The sequence below is a fragment of the Cervus elaphus genome, chromosome 9 (genome assembly GCF_910594005.1).
Source record: "Cervus elaphus chromosome 9, mCerEla1.1, whole genome shotgun sequence".
Classification (NCBI taxonomy): domain Eukaryota; kingdom Metazoa; phylum Chordata; class Mammalia; order Artiodactyla; family Cervidae; genus Cervus; species Cervus elaphus.
The window spans coordinates 70,530,412-70,552,892 of NC_057823.1; the positions used below are offsets into that span (position 1 = coordinate 70,530,412).

Genomic DNA, 22,481 nt, shown 5'->3' on the forward strand with positions numbered 1-22,481 from the left:
TCTCTAGATGGCAGTTAGGATGCAATACTCAAAGGAGAAAGACATTTCTGCTTTCAAATGTCTAGTGATTTCAGATATTATATAGCAAGTCTCCGCTGAACTGCACAATCTTCAATTCTACTCAAGCCCTTCTGTGGAAGAATGAGACTTTCATATCTTTTCTTTGCAAGGATCGCTAGTGTGGTAAGAATCATGTTACTAAGACCATAGCACTGTTATCTTTTTGGCTAGTCTGATGTCAAAGTTGCATTTGAAAAGAGGATACTTCTGTGATTTGATTTAAGAAGTTGGTCTTGAGAGATGATGGGGGAGACCTCAGATTTGGGGTCTGCTTTTCTCTAAACAGGGCATGAGTCTTGGAGTGGGGAAGTATCAAAATTGTGTTCATCTGAGTGTGCAGCAAGAACAAAGTGCATTTCTGGTGACAATTCAAAGGACCTTTCTTTCCCCTGGATCAGGAAGTGAGTCATAAATATCCCAACCTCTTCCCAATGACACAAAGGGTAATTTGGTAAGGAAAAGCAAAGCAAAACAAAATACCTCTACCACAAAGCCAAAGACAAGAGCTCCAGACTTGGCTACTAATACTGTTGAGCAACTACTATGTGTCAGCTACTGAGTATCTCCTTGTATTATCTGATTTACTCTTTGGTAGACTGTAACAATACAGGGACTATTGAGATATACATTGTACAGACAAGAAAAGGTAGACAATGGTCTACCTATGGTCACAGATTTGGTAGGTTTGATAGGTGATGGGCCATGATTCAAATCCAGACACCTTGGTTCCTGATGTAATTTCTCATCCACTCTGTTTTCATATACTGTGTGGTCTTGGGCCACCTCACCTCCCACATCTCAAGAGGACCAGGACAAAAGTGAAATAGCTGGCTAGGAAATTGAAGTAGGTAGGTGGTCATAAGGTCTCTGAATCTCACTTCAGTTGCCATTGCAAGGCAGTTTATAGAAATTCTTCGGTTGGGTTGTGGTGAGTGAGTCTATGTACTGGGGTGGCAGTCATGACAGTGAATGGGGTAAATTCCAGACATATTGTGAAGTAACTTTGGTCTTCAAGGCTTCCACTTCTCTGGTCTGAGGTCTTCTTCCCCTTTCAATGCCTTTCTTTCCTCCCTTCAGGAGTCTTGGATTTGACTGCTGTAGGTCCACCAGACCAATGCTCACATACTGCAGCACACACAGAAATGACAAGTGAGAATGTCATTGGCAGATCAGGATGCAGAGTTGGAAACCCTGTACCAGATCATCAATACCATGAAGCCTGGGGCTACATATCTCTATACCTAGCATAGTTGTTGACTAGATTTATCACTCCTGGTGCAAAGGGAGACATTGCAGTCAAATAATTCCCACTAAGTCATTAGAGATTTGACCAGCCAATGTACACATAAGACTACTCTTCCTTTTGGGAACATTAGCTCTTGAAAGTGGGAGATTTGGGGGGACAAGGGCTTTCCCCACAACCTGTCATTGTGTCAAGTGGTTTCTTTGCCCTGCAGTGAAAGGTGAGAGGTGAGGACTGTCAAGTCTCAGGCAGAGGGAGCAATTAGATCAGGAAGGAGGCTTAGGGAGAGAGCAAAGAACAGAAAGAAGACAACAGAAAGGAAGAGAGGAGCATTTCATGACTGGAGTCTTTCTTAATGGGACTGAGGGGGAACAGTTGTCTGAACACAAACCCAGGAAGTTGCTGTGACATGCACTATTTTCTACCTTATCTACAGGCAGCTCCGGCCAGATAAGGGGTGTCACTGTGATTTCTCACTCTTGGCTGCTCTGGCTGTGCAGTTGTCCAACTCCAATCCCAGAGTGTCTGTGTAAGGGCTTCCCTGGGCTTTCTCAATGATTGGCACAAGGATTTCGGCCTTGTCAGCTGAGCTGCTTAGAGCTGAGATTCCAGCTGGTTAAGATGCATGGTTCTCCATAGCTTGGCCTGTAAGGTTCTCATGCTTCATCCATAAACTGGAGATGGTAATTGCCTCCCAGACTACCTTCCAGAATTGTCAAATGTAAGACATTACTATGATTTAAGGTAGCAACATAATTTCAAATAGGGAACGGAGACCCATGTAGGGGTCAACTGGGCTACACCTTTAACTCAGTGCGAGGTGATTTGCCCTTAACTGATTTGATACTAGGGACTGCAAATGCCCCTCTGAAACTCTCGGGGTGGGGAGTGGGGTGAGGGAGGGTGGGCATTCTGTACTCTCATTCACTCCTGCAGTTGTGAAGTCCTTATTCACACTTAACCTAAAATTTGCCTGAAATAAGGGAGTTTTTACCTTTCTTTACCTATGATACAGATGGGAAAATATGAGTGTAAATCATCCATAGTAGCACATCTCTTTATGTGCTTAAAGATTACCCAGAGTGCCTTCCACAGATTTCTTTTCCATTAAGCAGGGACCCCAGCTCTGAGAGATCCTTTTAATTCATTTCCCAATCTTATTTTCTTTCTGTCAATAATCTAAACTATTCTTTGTGGAATTTGACATTCAAAGCCTTCCACTTCTGTCCTGCCTTGTGGCCCACGAGTGAGGACTCGGCTCACCCACTCTTGGGAAACAGGAGTGTGGCCGAGATGTTCCAGTGGCCAGCATTTGGGGGTGCAGGAGGGGGTGGCCATTTTGGATCACTGTGTTTGCTGACTGTTGACCTAGGAGGGATCTAGTGGCAGTCCCTGGCGACATTTAGCCTGGTCTTTGGGAGCTGGAAGCCTGTGGCAGGTGGTACTTGCTGAGCAGATGAGCTTTTATAGCTTGGTGCAGACAGACTCTGGGGCATGGCCCAGATAGGTTAAACTTCAGTGTGCTGACACCTGCATATGGAAGACATTTAATGTAGGATTCAGTAATTGTTTATATGGCAGGGTGAGGTCAGCAAAAGAATGCTGGAGAAACAGAATTCCAGGGTGCTAATCTGGCCTTTGACAAACTGTGTGACTTGGGCAAGTAACCTGGCCTTTCTGAGCCTCAGCTTCCTGATCTAGAAAATGAAGGCAGTGTATATCTCACTGGATAATGGGTGAAGACTAGGGGAGCCTATACATATCAAAATGTGGAGGACACTTTAATTTGAATATTATAATAAGGGATTATTATTAATATTATCAACATTATTCACCTCACTGAATGGACTATCTCCTTGGGCAGAAAAGAAAGGAAACATAAATTCTTAGGACTCAAAGTAGCCAGAAAAGTAATTGTGTAAGATTTCCCTTTCAGTGCCTAAAAACTCCATCAAGCAGGGACATTGTCTTTTCATGGTGGGACCGCTGGAGCTTGGTGAAGTCTCCTTCTCTGGCTGAGCCTGGAAGGGCCAAGCTCTTTGCGGGGCCACTGTCTTGGAAGCTTTCTGAGACTGCAGAAATATTGTGACACTTTCCCTTCACTCAACAACCTTCCAGGGTTCAATCATTTCTTTCTTCAATATGCATTTATTATGCTACACTGTGTCAGGCACTGTGCTAATTTTGGGGTTGCCATGATAAACAAGGCAGATATTATCTTTGGTCCCGTGGTTAAAAGTTAAAGTTAAGTCGCTCAGTCGTGTCTGACTCTTTGTGACCCCGTGGACTGTAGCCCACCAGGCTACCCCTGTCCATGGGATTTTCCAGGCAAGAATACTGGAGTGGGTTGCCATTTCCTTCTCCCTTTTCCCCTGGTAGCTCCCTTCTAAATGGCTGTGGATGATTTTTATGGTATCCATGAATTTTGGGAAACTGGAGAAAGAATTACATGTGTTTGTGCAGTTGTTTTTCCCAAAAGTGTTTGTATCTTTGATAGGATTTTAAAAGTGGCTCAAAACTTCTCCAAAAAGGTTAGGAATCATAGCCTGGTGGGAGAGATTAGCTATTTACATGAAACAGTAACTACAAGGCAGGAAGTGTCTTGTAGAGAGTCTTACAGAGAGTAAACTATGGGTATAGAACAGGGAGTGCTTCTTGTCAGCTGAGTTGTTTGGGGAAGATTGGATGGAAAAGGTTGTATTTGATCTGACTTTAAAGAATGGAAGAGTGCAATTCAGTGTCTCGTTGTTGCATAACACCTAGAGAAAACATTCATATCATAGTCTGTGTGAATAGTACCTCTTGGAGTTGAGCGGTGCACAACCCGTGCATCTATACATGGCGACCCTGATTTGTTTGGGGGAAAGAAACCATTCTTGTTGGTGAGTTATGGATTTCTTGAGAAAGTTGTGATAACCACTCTTTTGTCACATCATGCCACATCAACAGGTTAGAAAGAGCAATAGGAGAAACACTAAAGAAAAAGTCAGCAATACCACTGCTTGTGGAACAACCTCAGTGTGCAAGTAGGGTTGGTTTTCTTATTTTTCCATTTAATTTCTTGAAATCTGCACACACCTCATTCAATGAAGCTCAGTGTTCCCCACCACTCCTTGAATTATCCAAACCCCCAGAGCTTGCTTAAGTAGCCCACAGGGTGGTCAGTCTTTATTGGACACTCACCGAGGAGGGAAGTGGAATATGGGCAATCTTCTAGTGATGTGGTTTCTCACTGGCCCATGTGTGACTTGGAAAACATCATTCTGCACCTCTCTTGGCAAGGCTTCAGTTCAGGTCCCATAGGACCTCATGGGCTCTTGGCATATCCTTACTTATTCAAATGTCTTCCAAGGATGAATAGAGTCATTGCTAAGGGCTGGCTTCAAGTCCACACCTTCACCAGCCTAGAACATTGATCCAGTTTCTTCCTCCCGACCCCTCCTCATCCCTCAAAAGGTAGAAGGTTTTATTACATAACTGTTTGAGAACAGTCTAGTACTCTCACAATATCTCCTTTTTTCCTTTAATTTTTATGGAAATGTAGTTGTTTACAATCTTGTGTTAGTTTCTGCTGGGCAGCAAAATGAGTCAGCCATATGTATACATACACCCCCTCTTTTTTGGATTTCCTTCCCCTTTAGGTCACCACAGAGCACTGAGTAAGTTCTCATTAGTTGCCTATTTTATACATAGTAGTGTATATATGTTAATCCCAACCTCCCAATCCATCCCACTCCCTCTTTTCCCTCCTGATATACATACGTTTGTTCTCTACGTCTGTGACTCTATTTCTGCTTTGCAAATAAGATCATTTATATCATTTTTCTAGATTCCACATATATGTTAATAAACAATATTTGTTTTTCTCTTTCTGACTTCACTCTCTATGACAGTCTCTAGGTCTATCCTCATTTCTGTAAATGAATCAATGTTGTTTCATTTTATGGCTGAGTAATATTCCACTGTATATATGTACCACATCTTCTTTATCTACTCCTCTGATGATGGAATTTAGGTTGCTTCCATGTTCTGGCTATTGTAAATAGTGCTTCAGTGAACATTAGAGTACATGTATCTTTTTGAATTATGATTTTCTCTGCATATTTGCCTAGTAGGGGAATTGCTAGATATATCTCCCTTTTGAAGAAAGTTCTTTTTAGGATTTTATACAGTGACACAGCTGGTAATTTCTGCTGAGAAAAAAGAAACTTATTTAGCCCAGGCTGAGTCTCTGGTAGGCAGTGTTCTGTTGGGCTCCCTCTCCACAAACAGGTTTTTTTTTTTTTTTCTTTTCCCACAAACAGGTTTTGTGGGTGAGGTAGTACAATGGGAAGATCACAAGATCTCAAAAGTAAGAATTTGGATTTGGATGCTGCATCAGATCTGTGACTTTGGGCAGTTTATTTTATCCTCTCTGAACTTTAGTTTCTTCCTCTCTGAAATCTTTACATATTGCTTACCTCAGAGGGTTGTTATCCAGATTAAATAAGATGATGCATGTGAAGCACTTAGCACTGTGCCTGGTGTAGGGGTTAGGACTCAGAAAACTTTACCTAGAGCTAGTAGTAAGAAATAAGAAAGAAGATGAGAAAGAGAAGGAGGAAAAAAAATTGGACATGGGGCTAGAAGGGAGAAGCAGGAGCAGATAGGCAGCCAGCACCCACGATCACCCTACTATACCCATGCTTTATGCAGCAGAAGCCACCCCCAGTGATGTTCCTTCTCTTCCTCAGATGCAAAAGACATTGTACCCAGGGCTTTCCCCCAATCAGCCCATAGGCTGTCCCAGCCAGCCTCCATTCAGCTTCTCACAGCTGGTTCTGCCTGCCTGCCTGCCTGCCTGTGCCTTGGAGACATTGCTGACCTTGGGTCCACTTTTCCTTAACCCTTCAGTGGGGTGTCCTGTGGGACTGGAGCATCTGGCCAAAAGAATGGCTTCAGAAGCTTAGCAACAAGAATCAGGCATGTGTTCTGTGCTGTGGCAGCCCTCTAATCTAGAAAGGTACTGGGGATGTGTGTCAATGACACTCGTCATTTGCATATTGAGCTCTTCTTGGCCTGCACTGGACAAGGAAAGAGTGATGTGCTATGGCTATGATCTCTCAGTAAAAGACCAAGAGGCCCAGAATGCTTTGTGCCTCTCTAAGGGTAGGCAGACAGAACTTAAGTAGGGTGCTAGGCTGCAACCTTAGTCTAGTTCTGGGCATGGCATTGCTTGTGCTTCCATTTCTCATGAGTCTATCCAGACCCCCAGATCATTAGAAACAGTTCCAGCACGTGTAGCGGTGGGGGTGAGGAGAACTGTCCTTTTCCCTCATTTACATATCAACATTAATTGTGTTACCTTGAGCAAGTTACCTCTTTTCCCAATAGGTTTCCTCATAGACAAAGTGGCAATAGTAATGGGTATTGTGATAGGGGGCTTCCCAGTTGGTGCTAGTGATGAAGAACCTATCTGCCAGTGCAGGAGACATAAGATACACAGGTTTGATCCCTGAGTCAGGAAGATCCCCTGAAGTAAGAAGTGGCAACCCACTCCAGTATTTTTGCCAGGAGAATCCCTTTGCAAATGTTTTCAACTCCCCTTGCAACTGTTTCCTCTCCCTGAGCAACCGCATGGATCAGCCTCATATAACACTGTGGCATGTTGGAAAGCCTTTGAGAAATGGACCTAGTCTCTTGCAGTTGACCTCTTCTAGGGCCTGTGAGGCAGAGACCTATGCATGTCCCCTGGCCTGCAATAGCAGAGCGATAACTCTCCACGTAACACTTCTTGCCTATTGCTGCATCATGTAAATGGAAGTTACCAGTGTTCATCTCAAACTCAGAGCTAGGTCTCACCAAATGACTCTGGGGGGAAATTTTGACATGGAGAAACACCAGTGATAACTTCAGTGGGACAGAATGATGGGTGGGTATATAATGGATAGCTGGAGCTTCTGGGTCAGGAAGCTATAAAGAAGAGTTCTGTGCTGAAAGCCCTTGGAGCAGGTCACATAACTGTGTTTGGACATTGGGTTCATCATGGCCTGTCTCTTAACACAGTTTTTTAGTTAAGTTCAAGGAAGGAGCCAGTGACTTCTGCCCAAGGCTCTCATCAGAGTCTCAGGATTGGAAGGCACTTTAGAGAGTATCTAACTCAGCAAATATACAATGCTCATCTCCCCACTCCTCAACCTTGTGTCCATAACAATGGCAGACATCACTAACTGATGGTGGTATTCTCTCTGGAAAAGCTTAAATGCAGCTTCAGAATCCTTTAACACTTAGTCATCCTGGCAATATGGCATTGACCATAGACTCCAACCAGAATCTTTAATTCTTAGTTTAGTTCTCTTCACATGGTTCCTTCTAAAGTCTGAGGGAATGGGGGATTTGAAGAATCCTGCTTGGAAAATATAGGAGTTTCTGTCTTTATTGGATGTTAATAGGGGCAACCAAGGTCTTGGAAAGGACATCAGATTAAAGATATGAAGTTAAGTTCTGGTCTTGATGTTGTTGCAGAGGAGCTGAGTGATCTTAGGCAAGGTGTTACCTCCTTGGATCTCAGTTTGTCTCCCCTGTAAAGTAAAGCACTTGAGAGGACCACATGATTGCCACGGACCTTCTTTCAGAAGTATGGTTTTGAAATGTTTGGGTATGTCAAGATGCCTCGTGGAGATACATGTTTATTGCTCCCAGGAGTCTGTATGCCCTACATCACCAATGACAGATGTGTGACAACCATGCTGCCACTTCTCTTCCCTGCCTGTAGCTTATATGGGCAATGTGGACTCCATGTGGACTCAGTCTAGAGTCTTTTTATCCTTTTTGGTAGCAGGGGAGGGTGTCTAGGCAGCCACTACCAGTTGATTAAAATTTGCAAGGCAAATAAAAACTATTTGCCATCTGTTACGAGCTGAATCTTGCCCCTTCAAATATTCATGTTGAAGTCCCAACCCCTAGTACCTAGAATGTATTTGGAAAAAGGGTCTTTACAGAAGTAGTTAAGTTAAAATGAGGTCATTGGGAAGAGTCCTAATCCAATATGATTGGTATCCTTATAAGAAGTGGTAACTTGGACAGAAATATGTACAGAAGGAAGATGGAAAACATGCAGGGAAAAGATCGTCATCTACAAGCCAAGGAGAGAGACCTGGGACAGATCCTTCCCTTAAGGGTTTCAGAAGAATGTTACCTCCTTGATCTTGGTCTTCTAGCCTCCAGAAGAGCAAGAAGATAAATCTCTGTTGCTCAAGTCACCCACCCTGGAGTATTCTGTTATGGAATCCCTAACAGATTCATATACTGTCCCTTGCTTACCTCCACCCCCTGGACCCTTAGTACAGCTAGGATTATAAAAACCCCCTCTCAGATCAGACATTCTGCAAACCCAAGAGCCTGACAACTGCATCCATTGGCTGTAGGTCCCTGGATAGAGGAACTATTTCTTAATTAACTTAGTATAGAGCCAGGGATACACGAGGCACTCAATACATGTGAAAAGAAGGGAGAAGATGAAATGTTAGAAAAACGAAAAAAGAAAATATTGCTGCAGTGTTCCAGAGAGGGCCTGTGCCATTTGGATATCTTTAGGATGTTCTTTTTTGTTTTGCTTTGAAAAAGTCACCTGGAGCTCCCTAGCATCAGGCAGAGCCTCTTGGCTCACCTAGAACTTTTTTGCCTTTTCTAGAAACAAAGATTACAAACTGAAACTCAAACAGGCACTAGGTAAGTAGAGGTGACTGAAAATGAACTGAAATTTCCAACAAGGCCGACGGGTTAAATCGCTGTTTCAGACTAGTTGGAGCTTGACTGGCTGAGGGTTAAAAAGGGAAGCGGGGAACCAGCTGGGAGCTGGGGAAGCCGCTTTTCTTCTGGGCTCCTCACTCTGGGTTTGGCATTTCACCTGCTAGATGGCGCTGTCCTCTAAGGAAAGACGCCAACTCGGCTCTAAGGGTGGGTGCTCAGTCAAGGAAACAGGAACAACTGAAGTTGGAAAGAATTGATGGGCAAGAGGCAGAGGGGATGGAGGCCAGTCCTCTCCCCAGCAGCAGCATCTCCTTTTGTGGTGGTTCTGGTTCCCTTTAGAGATCTCATTTTACAGTGTGGGTGTTTCATACATCACATCTGAAAAGTCACAGGGCCTTTTTCTCTGAACAGAAGTGTGTGTGTGTGTGTGTGTGTGTGTGTGTGTGTTGTGAGGAAGGGGCAGGGAAGATCATTGAGGTCCCACCACAAGGCTGTAACTTACAAATGACATGTCCCAGTACTGGTCTTTGGCCTTGACTTAAATGAGATCAGTGGGAAAAAGAAACAGTCAGGCCTTTCACCGTGCTGCCTGCCAAGGTGGACGGCTCACACTCCTCGAGCTTTATCCAAAGCCTCTAGCTCAGCTTCAAACTGTGGGAGCAAACTGCTTGTGGGGGCCAAGACTCCCTTTCCTTGGGCAATGTTAGTGTGAGACCGACGTGCTGAATCTGGGTCTGCATGTGAAATCAGGGATGCAGTCTGTAACTACTCCCCCTCTATCAGCAGCCAGAAGGAAGGAAAACAAAGATAAGGGTCGGGGGGGTTGGAAACCAGGAGGGAACATAAGAGGAGAGATGGGAGGGTTGAGGAAAGACAGGAGACAAGGGAACAAAGAACAGAGGTGAGGGGTGAAGGGGATGAGGAGGGGTGAGAGGGAAACATAGGACCAGGTGTCCAGAAAGAAAGGAAAAAGGCCATGCAAGGGGGCCACAGTGGAGGAGAAAGGATGGACCAGTAGGGGAAATGAGAAGACCAGGAAGCCAGAGTGGAACTTTCAAGTCGGTGCTAAAGTCAGGAAACCTAAAAGGCAGAGGAAGGAGGCTCTGCCAGGTAAACAGGAAAACAGAGGAGGAGGAAGTCTAGCAATCAGAGAAAAGCTGACCAAGGGCCCAAAAGGAGGGGAAAGCCACTGTGATGGGGAGGTTGCAGAAAGGCAAGGCAGCAAAGAGTGGCAAGCAAGCTCTGAAGCAGGAGGGTGGAAGCAAGGAAGGCAGAGAGCAGAGCTGGGAAGAAGGAAAAAAAAACACGGAGATGGAATGAGCAAAACACAACTCAGTAGAGAGTGAGGAAACAGGGAAAGAACCATTAAAAGAATGCTTACCTTATAGTCGTAAAAACTGGAATGTGTGTATTTTGGCCTCTGGCCATGGTTCAGGAAACACAGTGTGGCTTTTAAGCAAATTGTGGAGTGGTTGTGTCCACACGTTAGTAGCTTGCCCTGGTCTGCTGCTTTGAAATGTAGCTGCTCTGGGCTGCCCCCTTGTTGGCTGGCAGCCGGCTGTTGGGGACATTAGATAGAACCCACTCTCCACACCTGAGGTCATCCCTGTTCGATTTATAGTGCTGTAAGTTCACAGGCACAGGCTTCTCTTCCAAGGCGGTCACTGCCCTTTGCAGGCCAAGAGTTGAGATGTGAATCCTGTGGGGTGACCTGCTCGCTGTGTCTTGAATCAGTGGTCCCTTGGAGGATGTTTCTCGGTGGGACAGGGTGCAGAGGCTCTGGAAGGGCAGAGCAAGAGACACGTTGAAAGTAATGCATGGAGATTAAGGGAAGGGAGCCTGAAGTCTCATAGCCACAAGTTGGTTCCGAGTTTTACCATTTTACTCTGTAAAAGCTAGCATGTGTTTCTTAAGCTTTCTGAGCCTCAGTTACTCATCTGTAAAATTGGACTCATAATCCTGCCTGTCTCACGGTGTTCTGATGAAGCTTGAATGAGATGATCCATGGGGCTGAGTGGCTAGATCGCACTGATGCTCTTTGAATGTTACTTGTTCTTATCATCTAAAGACCAAATAACTCTGTGTGTGTGTGTGTTTGTGTTTGGGGGGATCAGTCCTCGAATGCAGAGTAAGGTGCTTAGTTTTGAAGGTATTTTAACAAGGGAATGATCTCTGCAAATGATTGTTTGTGAAAATAGATCCAGTGGTGACACGTGGCTGTTTTGGAGAACAGGAGAGCATGCATGAGGTAGTGTGGGCCTGGACTAGGGTTGGGGGGATGAAAAAACATAAAAACATAAAAAGAAAGTAAAGAAAGAAAGTGAAGTCGCTCAGTCGTGTCCGATTCTTTGCGACCCCGTGGACTGTAGCCCACCAGGCTCCTCCATCCATGGGATTCTCCAGACAAGAGTACTGGAGTGGGTTGCCATTTCCTTATCCAGGGGATCTTCCCGCCTTGATCCAGGGGATCAAACCCAGGTCTCCTGCATTGCAGGCAGACACTTTAATCTCTGAGCCACCAACTGCTGCTGAAAAAACGTAGAGTATTTTGAGAGGGCACTCCAAACCCCAAAATCTTTATGATTGGATAGATAGATGACATAGATAGATATCTATAGATAGATAGATAGATAGGTGACAGAGGGACAGTTTAAAAAATTTATTTATTTTTAATTGGAGGATAATTGCTTTACAGTGTTGTGTTGGCTTCTGCCATACGTCAACATGAATCAGTCATGTATACATATGTTCCCTCCCTCCAGAACCTCCCTCCTACCTCCCACCTCATCCCACCCCTCTAGGTTGTCACAGAGCACTAGGTTGAGCTCCCTGTGTCATTTAGCAACTTCCCATTAGCTATCTACTTTTACATATAGGAATGCATATATTTCAACGCTACTGACAGAAGGGGCATTTTAAGTATGACTCCAAGGTTTGGGGGCCCAAAACAGGGCAGAGGGAGCCCTCAAGCTAAGAATGACTTTTCACATTTTTAAAAGACTGTTAAAAAACAAAGAAAAACATGTGACAGAGAAAGTATGTTGTCTGCAAACCCTAAAGTATCTCCTATTTAGCCCTTTACAGAAAGAATTACCCTACCTCTGGCCCAACCTATTATATCAGAAGATGACTCTGCCCCAGAAATCAGGAAACCTGGAGAGGTGCAATGTCCCCTAGAAAACTAGAGCACTGGACTAAAGCAGGAGCAAGGTCTGTGTGAAAAATACACAGATTTAAGTCATATATTCGTTCCACAAATATTTTTTGAGTGTAACTCAGGAGATAGACAGACCTGGTTGATTCCCGGCTCCATCTTCCTACTTGTGACCTTCAACAAGTTACCAAGCTCTGTGTATCTCTGTTTTTCCACTTGTAAAATGTAGATGATAATTGTACTTACCTCCTGGAAATGTTTTGGAGGATTAAATATGATAAGGCATGTAAAGTGTTTAGGCCATGTCTGGCACACACCACATAATAAATAATTAGCTTTTATTGTTGTTGGGAAACTAGAAAGCAGAGATAGAAATGAACATGGCATGTGATACATGACAGTAAGAGGGTGAATAGACTTGATAAATAACAATAAGTCAATATCACTTGCCATTATTATTATCATCAATATCATCATCTTTTGCTGCTATTATAACTTGAAGTCTGATCCTGGGACCCCAGTGTTCTCATTCATAAAGCATGAGGTTTGCTAGGATTCCTTCCAACTCCATCTTTTTAACTTTTTATCAATTTCTTCCTCCTTCCCCATTTCCCTCCCTTCCCTCTATGCGGTTATAAACATGCTTAATTCTCCTTGACATTTCTGACAGGCAGGTCATCTCTTCCCCATCCTCTTTAAAAATCCTGATCATGTAAGAACTGATTCTATTTTCCCTCCATTCCCAGGGATCTCTCTTCCTTTTGCAGCCCCTCCCCCTCCAGGCGTTTACAACAAAAGAGTCAGGTCATTTTTCATGCAGTATCAGCCAAATGTCAGCCTCCAAAGCATTTGTCCTTGTTTCTCTGAGTGTCAGAAGTTCTCCGTCTTCCCACTAGGACTTTCTGAGAGCGTGGAGTGGATTCCAGAATCTCTAATTCTCCTTGCTGCAACCAAGCCTCTTCCCATACTCTGAGTAAAGGACTGCGGGGAAAAGGGCCGGCCGAGGAGCCAGGCTCCCGCTGGTGGCTCGCTGCTGTCGGGGGTTTGTGCTGCACTCCGCCTGGTTCCTTACTGCTGCTTTGACAGGCCAGTCAGGGGAGAGAGATTAGGGTCATCAAGATAAGGCAGAGAATATTCAAACTGGAAGCAAAAAGGGGCTGTTTTTCCAATAGTAAGTAATCAGGGAACAGGAGGATGTAATTTGCAGATTAGGAAAGTGAACAAAGAACATAAAATTAACTTTACAGCAAAGAGGAGCACAGTCTGTTTGAAGAAATAAACCTCCATAAAGCATTATTGTTGATAAAATCAGACTGTTGATTTAAACTAAATAGGAAATATGACCAAATTAGGGTGAGGAGGTGGTGCTCAGTGAAGCTGGGGCTAAAACTTCAGGAGGGAATGGAAGGTTGGTTTGGGCCTGAGAGACCTGATGTGGTGTGGTGTATGTGTGTGTGTGTGTGTGTGTGTGTGTTGGTGTGTGTTGGTGTGTGCGTGTGTGTTGAGAAACAGATGTAGCATCAAAGCAAGGATGCCTGTGCTAAAGGCATAGATAATAGGAGTGTGCCTTTCTGAGATGCTTAATCTGCCTTCATTTAGTGATTGCTTTTATTTAAATTGATAAGAACAGATACTATACTTGATCTTAGCCAAAAGGCCGAGAAGTGATAAGACTGTCTTTATTTTAAAAGTGGCATATCAATGTATGACAAAACCCACTGAAATGTTGTGAAGTAATTAGCCTCCAACTAATAAAAAAATTTAAAAAAATAAAAAATAAAAAAAAAAAATAAAAAAATAAAAAATAAAAAAAATAAAAGTGGCATTGACTTCCAAGCGCTGGTAATTAGCACATATGTTCCTGCCTCCTATTTTGAATACTCAAATGTCCACATAAGCTCACCTGAAATACCAATTACTTTCCCAGTGAATACCAGGACTGACCTGGGTACTAAAGCCTGGGCACCAAGTCCCAAGGTCATGCCTTTGATCCCAAGAAGGTTAGAGCAGCAGGGCTTCTGTCCCCTTCATCACAGGCAAGTTGGCCAGATTAGGATAACACTCCTGTAGTGGGCAGTGACAGATCCAACTCTGTGCTGTTAGCTGCCCTATATTTCCCCATGTCAAGACTTCCTGGTCCCACTTTGACTAGGAGGGGACACTTACATGGTTTTGTTGACTTTGAACTGCTGAGACAGAACTCTTTCCAAGGACCAAAATTCAGAGAAGCATCCTGATAGCTCAGTTGGTAAAGAATCCGCCTGCAATGCAGGAGACCCTGGTTCAGTTCCTGGGTTGGGAAGATCCCTTGGAGAAGGGAAAGGCTACTCACTCCAGTATTCTGGCCAGGAGAATTCCATGGGTTGTATAGTCCATGGGGTTGCAGAGTTGGACACGACTGAGTGACTTTCACTTTCACTTTCATCCTTATGTAGCAGTGTGTTCAGAAGTCTTCATTCCCCGTCTAGGTCCATTATCCTCCCTTCTCTGTCTTGCTCTGACCCTTGGAAGCCACATCCTGGGAATTTCTTATTTTCTGGCTTTCGGTATGGTTCAGGTTATGAAAGGCACCAGCAGGCTGGAGAAGAGACAGGGCATGCTACAGGCGGGCAGGGGCTTTCTCTACTGAAGTTTAGAGCCCTCTACAACTATAGCTTCAGCCTCAGCTACAGATTTCTCTGGGTTCAGGGCCTTAACCTAGTCCTTTCAGCACAGGGGTTGGTCCTGGCCCCCATGCAGCTGCTACACCTGGAACGTCTCACCAGCCTTTGTTAGCTTCCTTTAAATGTGCCCTTGCATTTAACTACCCCTTCATTATGCTACTTGAGTCTGCCATTCTTGTAGGACCCTGGTGAGTACAAGTGATTGCGAGTTCCTATCTGGAAACGAGAAAGCCTGTGTTATAGAAGGTCATCAGGCAAGTTGCTTCTCCTTAATAGCCTCAAGTTCTTCATCTGTGAAACGGGCATGACAGTGAGGTCATCCCTCAGCTAAAACATGCTGAGATTCTGTTTCTGCTAGAGATGTAGTGGGCAGGGCTTTGGAGGAAAAAGAAACATGAGTTTGAATCCTGGTTTTGACACTTACTAGGTGTGTGGCCTTGGTCAAGTCCTGATCTCTTTGAATCTTTGTTTTCATTACCAGTAAAATAGGGAAGATAATCCTTTCCTTGTAAGTTGAGGGGTGGGGTTAGATATTAAAATTACACATATGGAAGCAGTTAAAAGTAGTTCTCATGACATAGGAGGTATCCAATCCAGGGACAGCCTTTCTCTTGTTTCCAGGCTATCTTGGAGGGAAAATGCCTGAGCCTGAGAGGAAAGGATTTGTAGATTCTGGAGGTTCCCATTCTTTTCACCTCAAATTCTGTTTATTTACATCTGCTGACATTTCAGCTCACAGACTCCCATTCATTTATTCTTTCCTAGACTGATCAGTCTAGTCCTTGAAGATTTCTCCCTGGAACCATTCCTTTAAAAGGAAGGCAGGCCTGTGGTTAGTTGGAAGGAAGGAACCAGAAGAAGCAGATCCTGGGCATCAGGCTACTCACTAGCCTGGTGTTCTGACCAGAACAGGGATTTCTTTCAGCTCAGAGTTCTCTGGGATAGCTGACACATTTCAAGGACTTTCTCTTTCCTTCTTTATGCACATGTCACCTTTGTAACCGAAGGACTGGGCTCTAATTTTTCACAGTAATTGCTCATACCTAGATTTTAAGACAAAAAGAGCTCTCAGTCAACACAATTTATAGTCCTGCCCAGTCCCAAACTTGCCGTAAGTGATTTTTGCACAGAAATTAAAAAAAAAAGGTATAGAATGGAATTTTTCAAAATTTTGCTTGAGATTTCAGTATTTAAATGTGTGATTCATCCCTGATAGATCCAGATATGGACAAAGCTGTGAGTGAAAGGGAGTTTATCTGTAATTTCCTTCAGTCATTCTCAGTGTCCTCTTTTTTCACTTCAGCATCTCATTCTTCAGATGCTCAACATCTTTAACTGCCCATAGTTGACCAGAGAGCCTCTGACCAGAATCTTTTTCAGGATCAAATAGACCCTTGTAATTCTGCCCTTATTGAATATAAACTTGCATATCTTTTGTCTGTCAGTAGCCATCGAATGCTCTCAAATTTATGATAATTTGACTCATTCTTCTATCTATCCATACATTTCATCCATCTACCCTCCTAACTGGCCAAATGACCCAACCAAATACTGATTGGGAGAATTTTATGTGTAAAATGTGATGGTAGGCTTTCTATAACAATTTTTAAAAGCATCAGCTGCTGTTCCAGACTTAAGAAATAAAGAAGATATTTGCAGACCCCCAAACAAATAAAGGAAAAATGTTTTCTCACAATAGTGTAAGCAAGGACTAAGTGTCTAGTAGTGATAATATAATAGGTATAGTTAAAGATCAAAAGAAAGAGAAAGCAAAATGGGAAAGAGTAATAAGAACTGACTTTAGAGAAGAAATGGGAATAGAGCCACCCCTTAAGTGGCTCTAAGACGAGCAGAATTTATGCAAGTACAGAGAAAGGTGAAAGCTACCAGAGAAGGCATGAGAGTGGGGAAATGGAAAAAATAGGAGCTAGATTTGAGTTAGTAACTGTGGTAAGGTTGGAAAGATGGATTGGAACTGGTTTCTGGAAAAGAGGCTGGAATGTGAAGCTGAGAAGTATAAGCATTTCCTACATGTAATAGAGAGCTCCTGAAGACTTTTCTAGCCTGGAGAGCCATCTAGTAGAAAGGAACAGAACATTGTAAAGTATGGAGTGTTTGTATTGTCTATAGACTCACTAATTCATAGATTCATGAAACAGGAATTTAACGAGCTCTGTGTGTGTGTGCTCAGTCATGTCCAACTCTTTGTGAGCCCATGGACTGTAGCCCACCAGACTCCTCGGTCCATGGAATTCTCCAGGCAAGAAAGAATACTATAGCAAGTTGCTGTTTTTTCACTCCAGAGGATCTTCCTGACCCAGAGATTGAACCCCTATGTCTTGAGTCTCCTGAATTGGCAGGCAGATTCTCTACCACTGTGCCATGTGCTAAATTCAGTGATCATGGCTGGACACTAGTTATTATGTCTTCAGTTCAGTTGCTCAGTCGTGTCCGACTCTTTGCGACCCCATGAATCACTGCATGCCAGGAGTTTACTCAACTCCCGGAGTTTACTCAAACTCATGTCCATCAAGTCGGTGATGCCATCCAGCCATCTCATCTCCTCCTGCCCCCAATCCCTCCAAGCATCAGGGTCTTTTCCAATGAGTCAGCTCTTCGCATTAGGTGGCCAAAGTACTGGAATTTCAGCTTCAGTATCTTCTTCCAATGAACACCCAGGACTGATCTCCTTTAGGATGGACTGGTTGGATCTCCTTGCAGTCCAAGGGACTCTCAAGAGTCTTCTCCAACACCACAGTTCAAAAGCATCAATTTTTCAGCACTCAGCTTTCTTCACAGTCCAACTCTGACATCCGTACATGACCACTGGAAAAACCATAGCCTTGACTAGGTGGACCTTTGTTGGCAAAGTAATGTCTCGCTTTTTAATATGCTGTCTAGGTTGGTCATAATAGTCCTGGAGAAATCCAAGAAGCAGAAGCCCTTGCTTTGGGGAGAGTTTCTTATTTATTAAGACCAAATAATTAACATAGAGAACAAAACCATTGCAGTTAACTCCTTTAAAAAATATTTTTATGGTAAAATTAAGCACAGATATAGAAAATGAAAACCTTAATATAAGACTTAGTGAATTATTATACAGTGAGTACCCTTATAAATGGACTTCCCTGGTGGCTCAGACGGTAAAGCGTCTGTGCCTACAATGCAGGAGACCCGGGTTCGATCCCTGGGTCAGGAAGATCCTTTGGAGAAGGAAATGGCAAGCCACTCCAGTACTCTTGCTTGGAAAATCCCATGGACGGAGGAGCCTGGTGGGTTACAGTCCATGGGGTTGCGGAGAGTTGGACACGACTGAGTGACTTCACCATCACCACCCTTATAACTATCACTCAAATCAATAAATAGAATCGCCAGCCACCCCTGTAACTTCTCCATGTACCTCATATCAACACAATTTCTCCTTACCTCCAGAAGTAACCATCATCCTGACTTTTATAGTAATCATGTCCTTGCATTTATTTGTGGTTTTATTGTTCAAGTGTGCATCCCTGAACTGTAGTTTATTCTTGCCCTTATGTTTTTAAACTTGATATACTTTTTAGGTCTCTTTAGGTTTTCCCCTCTAGCTCTTTCCTTCTTACAATTTATTTGTGGACAAGTCTGGGCTATTTGGCTTGTTAAGTTTCCTACAGTCAGATTCGCTGACTGCTCACTCATGATTCTTCCCTGGTGGCTCAGACAGTAAAGCATCTGCCTGCAATGTGGGAGACCCAGGTTCCATCCCTGGGTCAGGAAGATCCCCTGGAAAAGGAAATGGCAACCCACTCTTGCCTTGCAATCACTCTTGCCTAGAAAATCCCATGGATGGAGGAGCCTGGTAGACTACAGTCCATTGGGTTGCAAAGAGTCGGACACGACTTCACTTTCACTTTCACTCATGATGCATTTCAGTGTTTTCCTCTGTCTTTTGTATTTCCTGCAGATTGGAAGCTAAATCGAGAGGCTTGATCTGACACAGGTTTGATCTCTTAAATAAAGTTATAGGTGATGTTATGTCTTGTGTCTGGTTTATGCAGTTTTTTGATATTAAAGTAGATGCTCAATGTTGACATTCATTAATTCATTGGGAGTTGAAAAATAGTAATAATTTAATTCTATAGTATATTTTTATTTGTTACTTGGGGTACATTTTAAAAATATAAAGGAATAATATCTCATCTGCTGCTTTGTTACACCATACTACAATTCATATAGGATAGGTAGGACAAGGTTTGATTACTCTTTTATTTGCCTAGTTTTCAAGATCACAACTGGATCATTGTTTTGTCTGAAGTTAACCAATTATTATTTTAAAAATGCATGTCATTAATTCATTCATGGGTTTATATGTATTTGATGAGCTTCAATCTTCTACATAGCTCAAATCTTTGGCAGTGGAAAGTTCTTCAAGGTGCTTCCTGAATTCTTTTGACATGACCTTAGTGGTTTTTTTAACCACTTCCTTCTAACTTCATGTCAAGATGTTCCAAACTCATGGATATTTCCTGCTGCAGACCTGAAATTAGCCATTTATCCAAGAAATCTGGGTTTCGCTCAATGGGATATGTCACTTGAAAGTCAAATCTGAGTGCTGGAGATGCTTACAGCTATCAGGTTAATTTTTGTTTCTAAATCCTTTTAATGGAAAAAGCTAGAATAAACAAATACCTTGAGTTCCTACTGATATTTCTAATTCAGATTTAAATCTATAGGATGCCTACTTAACATTGCCTTAGTAACTCCTTTCTTTCACCAGAAAATTATTGAAAGTGCAAGGGATAGTAGAATTAGAAATATTCCATTGTTAGCATTTGCTTTTTTCTGCTTCGCATATACAACATTCTCAGAGTAATAATCACTGTACTATCACTGACATTATTATTACTGAAAGCAGATAAAACATTTCTTTGCATATGCTAATCATCTCCCCATTTTTTTATAGTCATATATTTGCATTTTAAATCATATAGCCATTACATACTGGAATCTCTACCTTTTAACCCTCATTTAGTCTTTTAGCTTCAAGAAACTATATATCTAATATTCACCAGCAATACCTGTCTGAAACTTGTTCTTTAGTAGACTCTTTAGGAAGGACTCATGGGAATAATATTCTCTGAATCTTTGCATGTCATTAGCAGTTTGTGATTTCCTGGATAAAATATCCTTAGTTCACATTTTTTCTCCCTGAATATCTTAAATACATTACTGTAATTTCTTCTGGCAAAAAGCTTTGCTGTCAAAAAAAAATCAGAAGATAATTTAATTTGATTTCTCTTATATGTTCTTTTTGCCTAGCTACCCAGATTTTTTTTTCTTTTAAATGTGATAATTTTTCTAGACTATGTCTTGATTTTGGTCATTCTGGGTCAGTGTTCTCAAGTATAAGCTATGTTCTTTCAATATAGAGTTCACATCATTTTTTATATTGGGAAAACTTTGCTGAACTATAGTTCTTGTGTTTCTTTGGTTATTGTTCTCTTGTGATTCCTATTTTTATTTGCTTTCTTCTTCGAAGTCTCCTATTAGTTGAGCATTGGATCCTCTTTGCCAATCTTCCAGTTAACGCTTTTAAATATAAGTTTCAATTGTTTGGTTTGTGTGATAATTCATAAGACATCAGGGCAAATATGTGTCTATTTAAAAGCTGATTTATGATTTGGGGTAATGAGTGACTATTTAAAAATATTGTTTTCATTTTATTGGGGGAATTGGAGAAACTGAATCATAGTCTCCAATGAAGAGTATACATTCACAGTACAACAGCAGGCTGGTAGAAATGACAGCTTGGTACCCTGAGACTTCTCGTATTATACAGTCTAAAAATATGAGCCTGGCACTGGAGCTAAGACCTTACTACCTTTGTAGGATTAGAAATCTTTCTTTGCCTTTTCTGATTATTAAAGCCTATTTGGAAGCCTAGCATGCTGCAGTCCATGGGGTCGCAAAGAGTCGGACATGACTGAGTGACTGAACTGAACTGATTTGGAACCAAAGGTGGCATCCCTGGTGACTGAGTGGTAAAGAATCCGCCTGCCAGTGCAACAGATGTGGGTTAAATCCCTGGGTTGGAAAGATCCCTTGAAGAAGGAAATGACAACCCACTCCAGTATTCTTGCCTGGGAAATCCCATGGACAGAGGAGCCTGGTGGGCTGTAGTCCATGGGGACTCAAAAGAGTCAAGACATGCCTTAGTGACTAAATAACAATTTGGAACCAAAAACCTCACTTCCATCAAAAACATAAGTTTAAGGAGATTTCGTTTAATTGTTTCACAATAGGATCTATAGTAGGATAGATGAGGGTGGTTCTCAAGGCAGGAACAAATGCATGGAAGCCAGTCTGAACTGAACACACTTTGTGGCTTAATATAATAGCTTCCAATGGAGAAGGGATACAATAAATATCCCTCAACATCCTATGTTCTCTGGTTTGAAGTAACATCATTCACTATAATAGTGTGAAGTTTCTGATCCACCTGACTTGGACTTTTATATTAGTTTCCTGTTGCTGCTGGAATGAATTAATTACAAATCTAGTATCTTAAAACAATACAAACTTGTTATGTTACAGTTCTAGAGATCTGAAGTCCAAAATGGGTTAAAATCACATGTTGGCAGGATTTCTTCTGAAACTCTGGAGGCAGATAACTTGCTTCCTTGGCCTTTTTAGCATCTAGCCATCAGTATTTCCTTGCTATGGCCCTGTCTTCCATCTTCAACTCCTATCACTACAATCTCTGCCTCCATCATCATGTAGCCAAGTCTCCCTCTGCATTCCTCTTATAAGTACACATTTGATTACATGAAGGCCCACCTAGATAACATAGGATAATCTCTCCATCTCAAGATCCTTCACTTAATCACACTGGCAAAATCCCTTTTGCCATTAAAGTAAGATTCATAGGAAGGACCTGGGGATTAGAACATGGATATCTTGGAGGGAGCCACAATCTAACATACCATGTCGGTAAGCTTTTTGCACAAAAGAATTCCTAATAACAGAGAAAAGTAAACTCATTTACAGGTTGGTGATTGCCGGGAGCCGGCACACGAGATCCCACCCATGACAAGGTCATGAGGGAGAAAACCTGACGGGCAAGGCGGATCAGGTTTTCAGGGGTTTCGAAAAGGCCAGCTCACGAGATCCCACCCATGACAAGGTCATGAGGAGAAAACCTGATGGGCAAGGCGGATCAGGTTTTCAGGGATTCCAAAAAGCTGCCCCCGGCTCTCACCTTAAAGATGGTATCTGTCTTTCTGATGCCTGCCTCAATGGACTACTCCCTAACTTCTCTGACACAGGCAGGAAGGCCTTCCCCGATCTCTTCCCAAATAAGAATCAATTTAGAACTGTAATCAATAAGTTTCCCAGGTGGTGGTATTTTATGAGATTATTCAGGGTGAAAGGAGTGTTTTAATTTAAACTCCTTTGCTGGTAGTTTGTTAGCCAAATGCATTTATGCCCTTGGTACTAATATACATGATTGCTTATAATATCCTAATCATAAAATAGCATAAAGAACCTGATTATATAAAAGCCCTAATAGATATAGAGCCTTTTTACGGGGTAAAGGAGTCCTATTAGAAAACATAAGAAAAATTATTCTATAGGTGGTTATTGGGTTGAG

The 22,481-nt window shown here is 42.5% G+C and overlaps 1 pseudogene; it reads right to left on the minus strand.

Annotated features, from left to right (window-relative positions):
• Nucleotides 1-13,744: 13,744 nt before the first annotated feature.
• Nucleotides 13,745-13,857, minus strand: LOC122701204 (annotated as a pseudogene).
• Nucleotides 13,858-22,481: the final 8,624 nt, after the last annotated feature.